Below are 12521 nucleotides of genomic sequence, written 5' to 3'. Positions count from 1 at the left end.
GTGGGGATCAAAAAGTGTGTCTTATGGAGCAAAAAATATTGTTATCATGGGGCCAGGCTAATCAAGGGGTTCAGTTTTGGACGGTGGGGTAAAGCTAGGAAGAGTTCATTGACAGAGATCAAAGGCCAGCAATGGCCTTTGCGTGTTCCTTACATCTGCCTGAAAATGTCAGAATTATTTGTGCAGTTACTAGAAGATAAATTATGCAGGAATGCACCAGATTATTAAACATAACAACAACCTGTGGGCATAGCAGTTGAAGGAATGGTAGTGCCTATTCAGTCACTTATGCATAATAACATAATAACTTATAACGAATTCACTAAGCGAAAAAATTAAGTTAAACATTCTATATAAAGAAGGGGAATTGATTTGCTCCGGCCCTCTGGAACGATCTTCCCGTTGAGATCCGGACCCTCACTACCCTTCCGGCCTTCCGCAAAGCGACCAAGACCTGGCTGTTCCGGCAGGCCTGGGGCTGTTGAATCATCCAGCCCCATCCTAAGTTATGAATGTTGTGGAATTTTTAATTGTTGTTTTTTTATTTTTATATCCCTCCCCCTTTCCCTTTTTATCTGTAAGCTGTCCTGAGCCTTCCGAGAGTGGGCAGCATACAAGATAGATAGATAGATAGATAGATAGATAGATAGATAGATAGATAGATAGATAGATAGATAGATAGATAGATAGATAGATAGATAGATAGATGATAGATAGATGATAGATAGATGATAGATAGATAGATGATAGATAGATAGATAGATAGATAGATAGATAGATAGATAGATAGATAAATAAATAAATAAATAAATAAGACAATGTTTCCACCCTTGTCTTTTTGGTGCCTAAGATGCATACTTCAGGGATCTTAAAGAATGCCTAGGTCTCTCCTATCCGAAAAGAGAAAAATATTTTTCCCATGTTTGTTTTAATTTTAATTTTTTTTCCTCTTAAGTTTATTATTTCCCAAACAATTACAACACTATATATTCCTTTTGCTAGTCCTTTACTATGATAGTTATTTATGAACATTCAGATTGCTCCCTATTGATTTCTATGAGTTTTATTTGTATAGTAGCATTATCCATTGTGCATTATGCATAGTGTGCAGTCATCATTTCTGCTATTCAATGTCTTCTTCGGAAACAACTGAGATTTTGAAATAAAGCATAAGTCTACCATATTTCTTTTTCGTTGTCTTATAGCAGTTAGACTTATATACCGCTTCATAGGGCTTTCAGCCCTCTCTAAGCGGTTTACAGAGTCAGCATATCGCCCCCAACAATCTGGGTCCTCATTTCACCCACCTCGGAAGGATGGAAGGCTGAGTCAACCTTGAGCCGGTGAGATGAGAACCGCTGAACTGCAGATAACAGTCAGTTGAAGTGGCCTGCAGTACTGCACTCTAACCACTGCGCCCCTCTGCTCTTGGTTGGATGCAGATCAGCTGACTAGTATGCTTACAGTACTTTCTCATACATATCACAGAATAAGGTCCATTAAACCCCTTCAACTTGGATTGCACTAGCCTTATATTAGAATTGGACACTAGAAGTTGGAAATAAAAGGGAAAAGATATATGGACTTTTAAGTTTTCACTGGGATTTACAGTGATAAAAAAGGTAGAAAAGGGGGAATGTACCCCCCCCAAAAAACACAACAAAAAAACAGCAAGGAAGGGAAGAGACTAGGGAAACCCCTAGAGAAAATTACTAGAATAAGAAAATTAATAGTGAGAAAAAGAATTTTGAAGAAAAGATGCAATAATCATAAAAACAAGAAAAAGAAGAAGATAGGAGAATGGGGGAAAAGAAAATTAAGAAGTGGGAATTTTGAGAGCCCAAGAGAAAATGGTTAGAGGAGCAGGAAGAGAAAGGAGATTATATATATATATATAGATAGATAGATAGATAGATAGATAGATAGATAGATAGATAGATAGATAGATAGATATAGATATAGATATAGATATATAGATAGACATAGACAGAGATAGAGATAGAGATAGATAGATAGATAGATATAGATATATAGATATACAGATATATAGATAGATAGATAGAGATAGATGATAGATAGATAGATAGATAGATAGATTATATAGATATATAGATATAGATAGATAGATAGAGATAGATAGGTAGATAGATATAGATAGATAGATAGATAGATAGATAGATAGATAGATAGATAGATAGATAGATATCAGTAGATTAAAGGAAATAGAAATAAGATTGTTAATGTTATGTAGTTAATTAAGATATAAGGATATTATAGTAACATTGTTAATTGTGAATAATTAATTAAATTGACAGCTCTCTATGTTAAAACTGAACAAGGATATATGTTGCTTATAGTAAAATAGACCAACAGATGAAATATAAAATGATAATTTGGTTTAACTTTGAAGGGGCAATTAGTGATATTGTTTATGTATGAAATTGAGGAAAATAAGTATGATGAAAAATATGGAAAGAGAATAATATGGCTGAAATTGGAAACAGAACTATGAGGTAAAATGGATTATATATATGAGAGGATGTAAAAAAAAAAGACCTGGGAACACTTTGTTTATAAAATATGTCAAAATTTGTAATAAAAAATAAAAATAAATTCTAAAAAAAAGATCAAAACAAAAAGAATTGATGTGCTATGTCTTTCATCATTTTCTACAGTGAATTTATCTCACAAATAAATAATAATGCAATAGCATTTAAGCATTTCTTGGCAAACTGTTCTCAATATCAATGTATCCATACATCTCATCTTCCGATGATCAACAGTATCCTCATTTAAGATATATCCTCATATAAGAGCCGAGGTGGCGCAGTGGTTAGGGTGCAGTACTGCAGGCCACTTTAGCTGACTGTGATGTGCAGTTCAGCGGTTCAAATCTCACCGGCTCAAGGTCGACTCAGCCTTCCAGCCTTCCGAGGTGGGTGAAATGAGGACCCGGACTGTGGGGGCAAGTTGCTGACTCAATTTGCTAAAAAATTTGTAAACCGCTTTATAGGGCTGAAAGCCCTATGAAGCAGTATATAAGTCTAATAAATAAATAAATAAATAAATTTAGCAAAGCAACACATCTACATCTCTTATTGGCAGAACTCCATGTGATTAACAACCTTCACAACTTCCTGTTTTTCCCCCCCACTAATGTCCATTATGTAACTAATCCAATTACATAGAATTATATAAAGAAGTAGAAATTTAACATACAGGTGGGTATGCCAAGCAAGATACCAACTCACTAAGGAAATTATTGTGCTGTAGTGATCTTTTTAGTACAATCTAGCTTATCAAATAGATTGATTCGGACAACTTAATAAAAGCAAGGAAACTGACTAAACACGAAAAACAGCCAGCCACAATTTGGGTATTTCTCCAATATCTAATTTTTTTGGCTAAACAAAGGAAACTGTTCAGGATCAAGGCTAGGCAACCACATTGCTATTGATGTTGTACAATATTCTCAATCTGCTGCAATGCAATGAACAAATAAAAAGTACGAATCCACCATGTTCAATTTCTGAAATGCCCCATGCAATGTTTATGAATTGAGGCTGAGCAATTAGTACTATCTTCCTTGGGGTTCCTCCATTTGGCCTTTGATGTTCATTGTTTTTTCCTGCTGAATTCCTGGCTGCGCCATTAATGCTCTATATGAAATAAGGGTCCCATGATGTCCATTGGCTTCCATTTCAATGTCCATTATGGGCAAAACCGCCTGTATCTGCTGCATTCAATAGAACGTTAGTTTCTATGAATAGATTCTTGGGAATCTGCATGCTTGCCCTATGACAACATTAGATGTTTAGTGCGTCATTAGGGATTATATTTAATATAATTTGAAAGAAAGTACTGTAAAAGATAACAAAATCAAACAAACGAAAATTATTGTAAAGGTAACATTTAGAGTCTTAGAGAGTCTTAGAGTAATTTATTTATATGCCGCCCTTTTCCCTGGGGGGACTCAGGGTGGCTTACAACTCGAAAAAGGGGGGGAAACAAACAATTAACACATAAGACAGTACAGTACATTTATTGTGGGATCCTGCACTTGTCTTGTATGGAAATTTATGATATTAAAAATATGATATTTCTAATCAATGGGAAGATGTCCCACAAAACAAGGCCTACTAAGCGACCAATGAAACATCTATGCTAGGAACCCGTGGGAAGTTATCACCCAGCCCTCTCCCAGAAAAATGAAATATCCTAGGAAATATTGAAAAGGCAGCATATTTCTCTGGATATGAAAAGAAAGAAACATGTTTTAAAAGACAGAATAGCTGCCTGTAGCTTCCTGCCCCATCCCCACTGTTAATGGACCATTAAGAAGGCCAAGCTAGTCCCTTTTACATAATAAAGACTTCTCCACTGCAGCCCCAGGGGAGATGGGAGTAAAGGCATGATAATATTGGCCCTTTACTCAACTGACCACATGGCATCTGAGAACTCAACTAAACCTGGATTCAAAACACAGCCCAGAGAGTTGCCCCTGCATGGCCCCATGGGAGTCTGACAACCAATCAGAATACATTTCTTACACAGGAACAGGATACAGAGAGGTGGGACTGAACAGGTTACAAAAAGCCTAGCAAGCCCCTCCCTCGGCCCTTCTCTTCTTCTCCACCAACATTGAAGCATGTGATCACCTTTTCTGTTCAGGGCTCAAGCCACGTGGTCCTGTCCAACAATAAACCATCTTTCCAAGCAGCCTCCATGTCTCCAGTGTCTTTTCCCCCACTTGGAGCCGAACCCAGAAGGACATTTCTTTCATCAAACCAGTTAAGTTATGGAAGTTTGACCATTAATCAGGTGAGAGCTGGTTTGATGGGAGAGTTAAACAAAAAGGGTCAATAGCTCAAATGAGTTATTAGGGACAAATCTACAAAAAAAACCCTCTCTTCTATGACCCTGTAACGCCTTAATTCAGGGTAGAGTCTGGGCGACAATGGAGCACAACATTTACTGGCAGCTACAGGAAATATAGAAAAAGCATAGAAACCGAGAGAGGCAATCCCAAAGGGAAAGAGCTGGACTCAATGTTGGCATCAGGAGGCTTCTTGATGGATTTGCACTCTTGCTCCTCTGAGGAACTGAACTTATTTCGCCAAGAGGTCTGCATGAATCACTCATATTGTGATTAAGTTGGAAGGAAATAATTTGGCTTTTGAAGAGGAATTTAGTAAACAATTCCATAGATAGAGCATGAAGACGATTTTGACACATGCTCTAACCAGGAGTCTACCTTGTTGCAAAGGACAGACAAAGCCACCCTTCTCATTCATTGACAGACAAATGCATTTTAGTTTTCATGTACCATCGAGATAACTGCGACATAACTTGTGATCGCACACACAGGGAGATTGCCTCTTTTGAATTGCTCCCTTTGTGCTACAGGGGAATTTTTTAAAAATCTTTTTTAGACTGTGAAAAAGAAATAGGTTTCTTTTATTTCTCCAACAGCTTTAGAAAGAACTAATTACAATCTTCAGGAATCTTTAGGAAGGGAGGAACTGAGACAGAGAAACATTTGTTTAGATCTGAAATGATTTAAAAATTTTTAACTAGACCGTTTTTTAAAATTCTGTGTTTAAAATCTAATCTTTTGTCTGTAGCGTTCTCGTTCCCCATGTAGGTTCAACAATGCTGTGTTTTAATGAACTCTGATCTTTAGAGCAGAGTTTCCTCTAAATTAAGAGTAGATCATCTTTTGGTTTACCCAGAGCCTTATGCATCCTACAATCTGATCAAATCCCTTCCTTTGCTTATTCAATGCTTGATTGTGATTATCTAAAATCAAAAATATATTCATATTCTTTATTCCTTTTTTAAAAAAATAATTACCTATTTTTTGTGAGATTGCCAATTTTCCAAAATTGAGATTGAGATTTAGTTTATTTGTATTACCTCCCTTCGACCGATTAGATCGCACAGACTGGGCCTCCTCCGAATCCCATCCGCCAGTCAATGCCGACTGGCGACTACACGGAGGAGAGCCTTTTCTGTTGCAGCTCCGACCCTGTGGAACGATCTCCCCATTGAGATTCGTACCCTCACCACCATCCAGACCTTCCGCACGGCCCTTAAGACCTGGCTATCCCGTCAGGCCTGGGGATAAGTTTTTAAATTACCCGCCCGAGTGTTGGTTGACTGTTGAATGCAAGTTGGTGTTTTATTATCTATCTTGTTTACTCACTGTTTGTCTTGTATTATTGCACCCCCTTCCCGTGATTGTAAGCCGCCCTGAGTCCCCTCAGGGAGAAGGGCGGCCTATAAATCGTAATAAATGTCTGAAAAAAAAAATGTCTGTATGCCGCCCTTCTCCGGGAGGGACTCAGGGCGGCGAACAACTCAGAAAGGGGAAAAGGGGACACAAACACAATACCCGTAATTAAAATACACAAGAGTCATACAGCCATACAAGTCGAGAGGGGAGGGGAACTCATCAACCCCAGGCCTGCCGGCACAGCCAGGTTTTGACGGCTTTCAGCCAGCTAGAATTAATCATATCTAAAACAGAGGCATATCTTTATCATCCCAAAATGAAGTAGATAGGAGTAGATGGGAAGAAGGGCTGCCTTTCAGTGTTACTGTGTCAGCAGGCAATATAGAATTCAATTATTCTCTTTTTTTAAAAATGCCAGAAAGTAACACAGGTTAGGAGCAGACAAGGTATTCCCTAGAAAACAGAGAGTGGCAGTGGGAACAATCACACAGAAGATGGAATTAAGCTTTATAGATGCAAAGGGTTTCTGTTAGAAAAGGTTTGAGATCACCAAATATTCACTGTACAGGCTTAGCCCTATTTTTGCACACATTTCCAAACAGCTCATGGTTTCTACAGTGTTCATACCATAAACTAAGAGTACATTCACAAATATTTCATATCTCAAACACAACATGTACAGTACTCTCCTAAACGTTCGAAGTAGCTTGCAGAAATACAAGCGAATTAAAAAAGAGAAATATATCAAAACCAATCTAAAAAAAACATTAGCACAATACTCTTATAGCTGTGCACATTTTTCTCTCATGGAGAAAAATCTGAAGCATTGCATCCACTCAGCAGAAATAAAAGCAAGTCATATAATAACGGGAACAGATGCTCCCTGGGATGAAGTCATTAAGCCAGAGCAAGAATGAGGCAGTTGTGAGCTATGTCTCAGCTGATTCCAGTAATTGAAACAGGAAGAAAGAACAATAGCTATAAAGTGAAAGATACATACAGCAAACAGGCCAGGTAATTACAAAAGTTGTTGAAACACTTCTTTTGGGATGATAAAGATATGCCTCTCTTTTAGATATAATTAATTCTAGCTGGCTGATTTCACATTATGTTAAGGTAGTTATTATTTAATCTAGTTTTATTGAATACATTACAATAACTGTTTACAAATCATACCAAGTTACAAACAGCATAAAGCACAATGTTGGAGTTCATACAACTTACTATCCCAAAACGTAACAAATTACCCTATGGCTTAACAATATGTGTGAATTCTGCCATTGTGTTTCATGTTGTTTAATCCTGATCTCCAGGTAATTCATAGTAATATCGATTCAACTACCAGTAATAATTATTTCAGATTTTACATTCGTGTACACAGGTATATAGAAAGATAATTTCCTCCTGCCAATTACCTCCCTACGACCTATCAGATCCCACAGACTAGGCCTCCTCCGAATTCCATCTGCCAGCCAGTGTCGACTGACAACTCCCCGGGGGAGGGCCTTCTCTGTGGCTGCTCCGGCCCTCTGGAACGATCTCCCCGTTGAGATCCAGACCCTCACCACCCTTCCGGCTTTCCACAAAGCCACTAAGACCTGGTTGTTCCGGCAGGCCTGGGGCTGATGAGTTCCCAGCCCCACTTGAATGCTGCGAATGTTGTATTTTAATCTGTTTGTCTTTATTGTCCTATTTGTATCCCCTTCCCCCTTTGGTTGTTAGCCGCCCTGAGTCTCTCGGGAATAGGGCGGCATACAAATTGAATAAACTACAACTAACTACAAATCAATTTTAAAACTAGAAAGGCAAAAACTGTAATAATTCGTTTTTGATAGAGTGGTCTGCATGCAGACCAGGAGACATAGTCAGGATATTTGTTTTCACTCTTATTTACCTGGAATATTACCCTCCCTATTGTATGATCTTGAATACCGTACAATATTTCCTTGCAAACATATAATAGTTACCAGTTATAAAAATACTATACAATTCTGCTACCTTATTCATCATTTAAATTTCTCTGTCCCAGCCCGAAGGAGGAGTTTATACCCATGGTTACTTTAAACTGTACCGCTGAATGTGGAACTGATCCTTAAATTAGAAAGATCTGGGTTCAAATTCCAGCATTCTAACCAAGATCCTGTTGGATGCCTCTGACCTAATCAGTATCTCCAGGGTTAGTCTACTTTACAAGGAATGGAGGCGTATAGTGAAATCTGGTCCATACCTTAGGCTACTTGGAGTAAACTATTGGCTGCAAATTGTGAAAGAAAACATAAAAGCAACAAAAGCAGCTAATATAAAAGGAACTTAACGTGGGAGTTTGTGCAAATTATTAATTGCAGGTATTTCAACATAAGTCCTGAGTCCTTGGGAGAAGGGCGGCATATAAATCTAATAATAAACCATAATAGCTTTGTGCTTCTTGCCTTGATTCTTTTGTTGAACTGCCCTGGGCGAAACCGCACCTTTAGCAAGCTGAGTTATTCTTGTCCTATTTACAGTAGCAGAAAAAAACATAAACTATAGTCAAATAAAAAGGGAGGCATGAAGATGTTAACTTAATAAATATTTGAGTTAAGATATTTCAATTAATATGAATTATATTTGATGACGGTGGAAGAGATGCACAAAAGCCTTTTGTAACCAGCGGATACACTTTCTACAGTATGTAAAGAAGGAGGAGTTGTATGTTTGTTTTGAAAATAAATAATAATTAAAAAAAATTACAAAAAAAACCACATAAACACACAAACATGCAGAGTCCATGAAGGCGAAGAACCTGCTTGTTATTATAGAGCTCTGTGTGATTTAAAAACAATGAGGGCATGCCTAGAGTTTTTTTTTTTTTTAAGTAATTCAGGACAAGGGACATTTACTGGGGAAACCTATATAATAATGTTGATAATGAGACTTTGGGTCCTTCGGAAACACCCAAAAGGCTCTTATGCTATGTTATGTTTTAATATTATTATTATTATTATTAATATAATTAATATAATATAATATAATATAATATAATATAATATAATATAATATAATATAATATAATTAATATAATATAATATAATATAATATAATAATATAATATAATATAATATAATATAATATAATATAATAAATATAATATAATATAATATAATATAATATAATAATAATGTTATGTTATGTTTTAATAATATTATTATATAATATAATATGATAATAATAATATAATAATAATATAAACATTATGTTATGTTATGTTTTAATGTTATTATTATTATATAATATAATAATATAATAATAATAATATAATATAATAATAAACATAATGGTATGTTATGTTTTAATAATAATATAATATAATAATATAATATAATAATAATATAATGTTATGTTATGTTATGTTTTAATAATAATATTATTATATTATATTATATTATATTATATTATATTAATTATATTATATTATATTATATTATATTATAAATATAATATGATAATAATATAATATAATATAATAATAAACATAATAATGTTATGTTTTAATAATATTATAATAATATAATATAATATAACATAATATAATAATAATAATAATATAAACATTATGTTATGTTATGTTTTAATGTTATTATTATTATATAATATAATAGTAATATTATAATATAATATAATAATAAACAATGTTATGTTTTAATATTTTTAATATTAATATTAAAATATTTAATATTTTAATATTTTAATATGATATAATGATAACATAATATAATAATAAACATAATAATGTTGTGTTATGTTTTAATAATAATAAACGCTCCCATTCCCAGACATGCATCTATTCTGCAGAGCAGATGCCCTCAGGGGCGTATGAAGAGGGGCACCTTTACCTGGCTCCCAAAAGCTCCGCGCTGCGAAGCCCGCCGCATCTCCTCCTCCTCCTCCCGCGACCTCCTCATCCTCGCCTGGGCTCGATGACAGCGGAGAGGCGCCGGCGTGTTGTTATTCGGCGCTCCTTCCTTCCGCTCCCCTCCCTGTGCTCCCCTCAAAGGGCTCCCCCGCGACAACCAGGGAAACGGGAGCCGGGGAGAAGAAGGTTCCGGAGGCGCCCGCCCGCCCGCTCGCTTTCCCCGTGGAAGGCAGGCGGGCGAGCGAGCGTGCGGGAACCACCTTCCACGCGGGACCCCGTGTGTGATATCGATGGTGTCTCGTCAGCTTGACGACGGTCGTTAGAGCGAGCACCGCACACCTGCTTGTCGTATTTGCAGACCCGTGGGAATGCCTGCACTTTGACTCCGCCTGCAATCCAAAGGAGGGCTGCGGGACCCCGAGAGAGAGAGAGAGAGCAGAGTCCCAGCTGTTCGACGGGAAGGGTCCGAAGTCTGTAAGGTTTGGCAATACGCTTAAAGCCAAAAGTGAACCAAAAGGAAGACTTAAAGGGAGGCTTGAAAAACAGAGAAAACAGACTTTATTCTTTGATCAAAGTTAAAGTTCTGGGTAAGAAGTTCCAAACCAATGCACGAGAGACACGGGAGGAGAGTTCTACAGAAACTCAATGATATACTGTGTCCTTTCTTATACCCAAAAACTCTTTCGTATTCTAATTATTCTAAATTACTCTACTCATATAATCTAAATACATTGTAAAACTCAAGTCATATATCCTAACTTACTAATTAAATAATACTAAGTTAGGATATATGACTTGAGTTTTACAATGTATTTAGATTATATGACTAGAGTAATTAGTAAGTTAGGATATATGACTTGAGTTTTACAATGTATTTAGTTTATATGACTAGAGTAATTAGTAAGTTAGGATATATGACTTGAGTTTTACAATTGCTTGCTGCGACCGCTGCCTCTTTAAGCGCCCCCCCCCCTGTTCTATCGGCTCTACTGGCTTGCGAAACGCGGCGCCCCCGGCTCCTTTTAACAATCTTTGTTTGCTCTCCTATGCTACACGAACTTCAGACTATCCCAGAGAAGGGGCTGGCTTGGCAGAATATTGGGCGAGGTTGGGGAGTTGTTTGTGCTGTCTCCGTGACCCCTCTTGGACGCCCCCCCCTTCGCCCCATTTGAACTGGCCTTCCCCTTGGTGTAGCTTGTCCTGTGTGACTTTTCCACGGCTTCGGGGCCTCTCTGCCACCTGGCCCCCTTTATTTATAGTAGCTGGATGCCTGGACTTGCAATCTGGTCACCTTGTGGGTTTATTATCATCTATGGAGGCCCAGAGACGTTATCTCAGCCCTTTCAGAGGAAACCCTTCTGGCTTAGGGCACAGTTTCTGGGACGTGGAGGAAGGGAGAGGGACAGAATACCCCTCTCTGGACTGCTCCCCCCCATTGAACTGCTCCCCCCCATTGAACTTAATGAACTCTTGCCAGAACTCCCACCGGACTTGTAGAAGAGAAGACTAAGACAATTAAGACCTTATACAAGCCTTATACGCTTTTTGCACATTGCGCAATTTTTAATTTTTAATTTTTAATTTAAAATTTTTATTTTAAATTGGTATGATGAGTGTATGTGATTGCATGTGACTGAGTGAAAGCGCCCACTTTTATTACCCTATATTGTTGTATTCGTGTGTTTTAATTATCACGTGGGGACTGTTTGAGTGAACGAATGAGTGTGTCTGATTCGGAGGGCCTGATCGGGAATGCGGGAGCTGTAGGTGTGGTTGGGGGAACCACGGACACGGGAGTGGGTCGGAGCATTACGGTCATAACGGGGAGGGGCAGATATGGCGGGGACTTTAGGGCTGGCCATTACCGGGGAAGGAGGGTTCGCTATGTTACAGCGATCCCTCCTTCCGGCCCTATAGGTCCCACTCCGAGGCCAGATGGCGCGAGTAGTCAGGACCCTGGTCTCCGGCTGTTGTCGCTAAATGCCAGGTCTGTTGTTCACAAGGCTCCCCTCGTCCGGGACTTAATTTTAGACGAGGGGGCAGACCTGGCATGTATTACTGAAACCTGGCTGGGCCCGGAGGGAGGAGTCCCCCTCGTAGAGATGTGCCCAGAAGGATTTCAGGTGCTTCATCAGCCGAGAGCTCAGGGAAGGGGTGGGGGTGTGGCTATCGTTATTCGGGAGTCTTTGGTTCCTCGTAGGATCCCTGCTCCGGAGCTTGTCGGGTGTGAGTGCCTGCTGGTGAGGTTGGACCTTAAGGGTCAAGTGGGTCTGCTGCTAACGTACCTGCCTCCCAACAGCGTTGCAGCAGCCCTCCCCTCGCTCCTCGAGTTGGTAGCCGAGCTGGCAGTTGAGTTCCCCAGGCTTATGGTCCTGGGGGATTTCAATTTGCCTA

The 12521-nt window shown here is 38.2% G+C and overlaps 1 protein-coding gene across 1 annotated transcript in view; it reads right to left on the bottom strand.

Moving 5' to 3' along the window:
• Positions 1 to 10192, bottom strand: part of PLEKHM3 (pleckstrin homology domain containing M3) — a 68975-nt gene extending 58783 nt beyond the window's left edge. Inside the window, exon 1 of the mRNA XM_087706685.1 lies at positions 10108 to 10192. The gene's annotated coding sequence lies outside the window, so the exon portion shown is untranslated. The remainder of the gene's footprint in view (positions 1 to 10107) is intronic.
• Between the last annotated feature and the right edge of the window lie 2329 nt (positions 10193 to 12521).

This window comes from Thamnophis sirtalis, unplaced genomic scaffold, assembly GCF_051295495.1.
Source record: "Thamnophis sirtalis isolate CommonGarterSnake01/CBP01778 unplaced genomic scaffold, rThaSir2_p1.2 scaffold_1, whole genome shotgun sequence".
Lineage (NCBI taxonomy): Eukaryota > Metazoa > Chordata > Lepidosauria > Squamata > Natricidae > Thamnophis > Thamnophis sirtalis.
The sequence above is the reverse complement of the archived record's forward strand: the minus strand, read 5'-3'. Positions and strand labels throughout refer to the sequence as shown.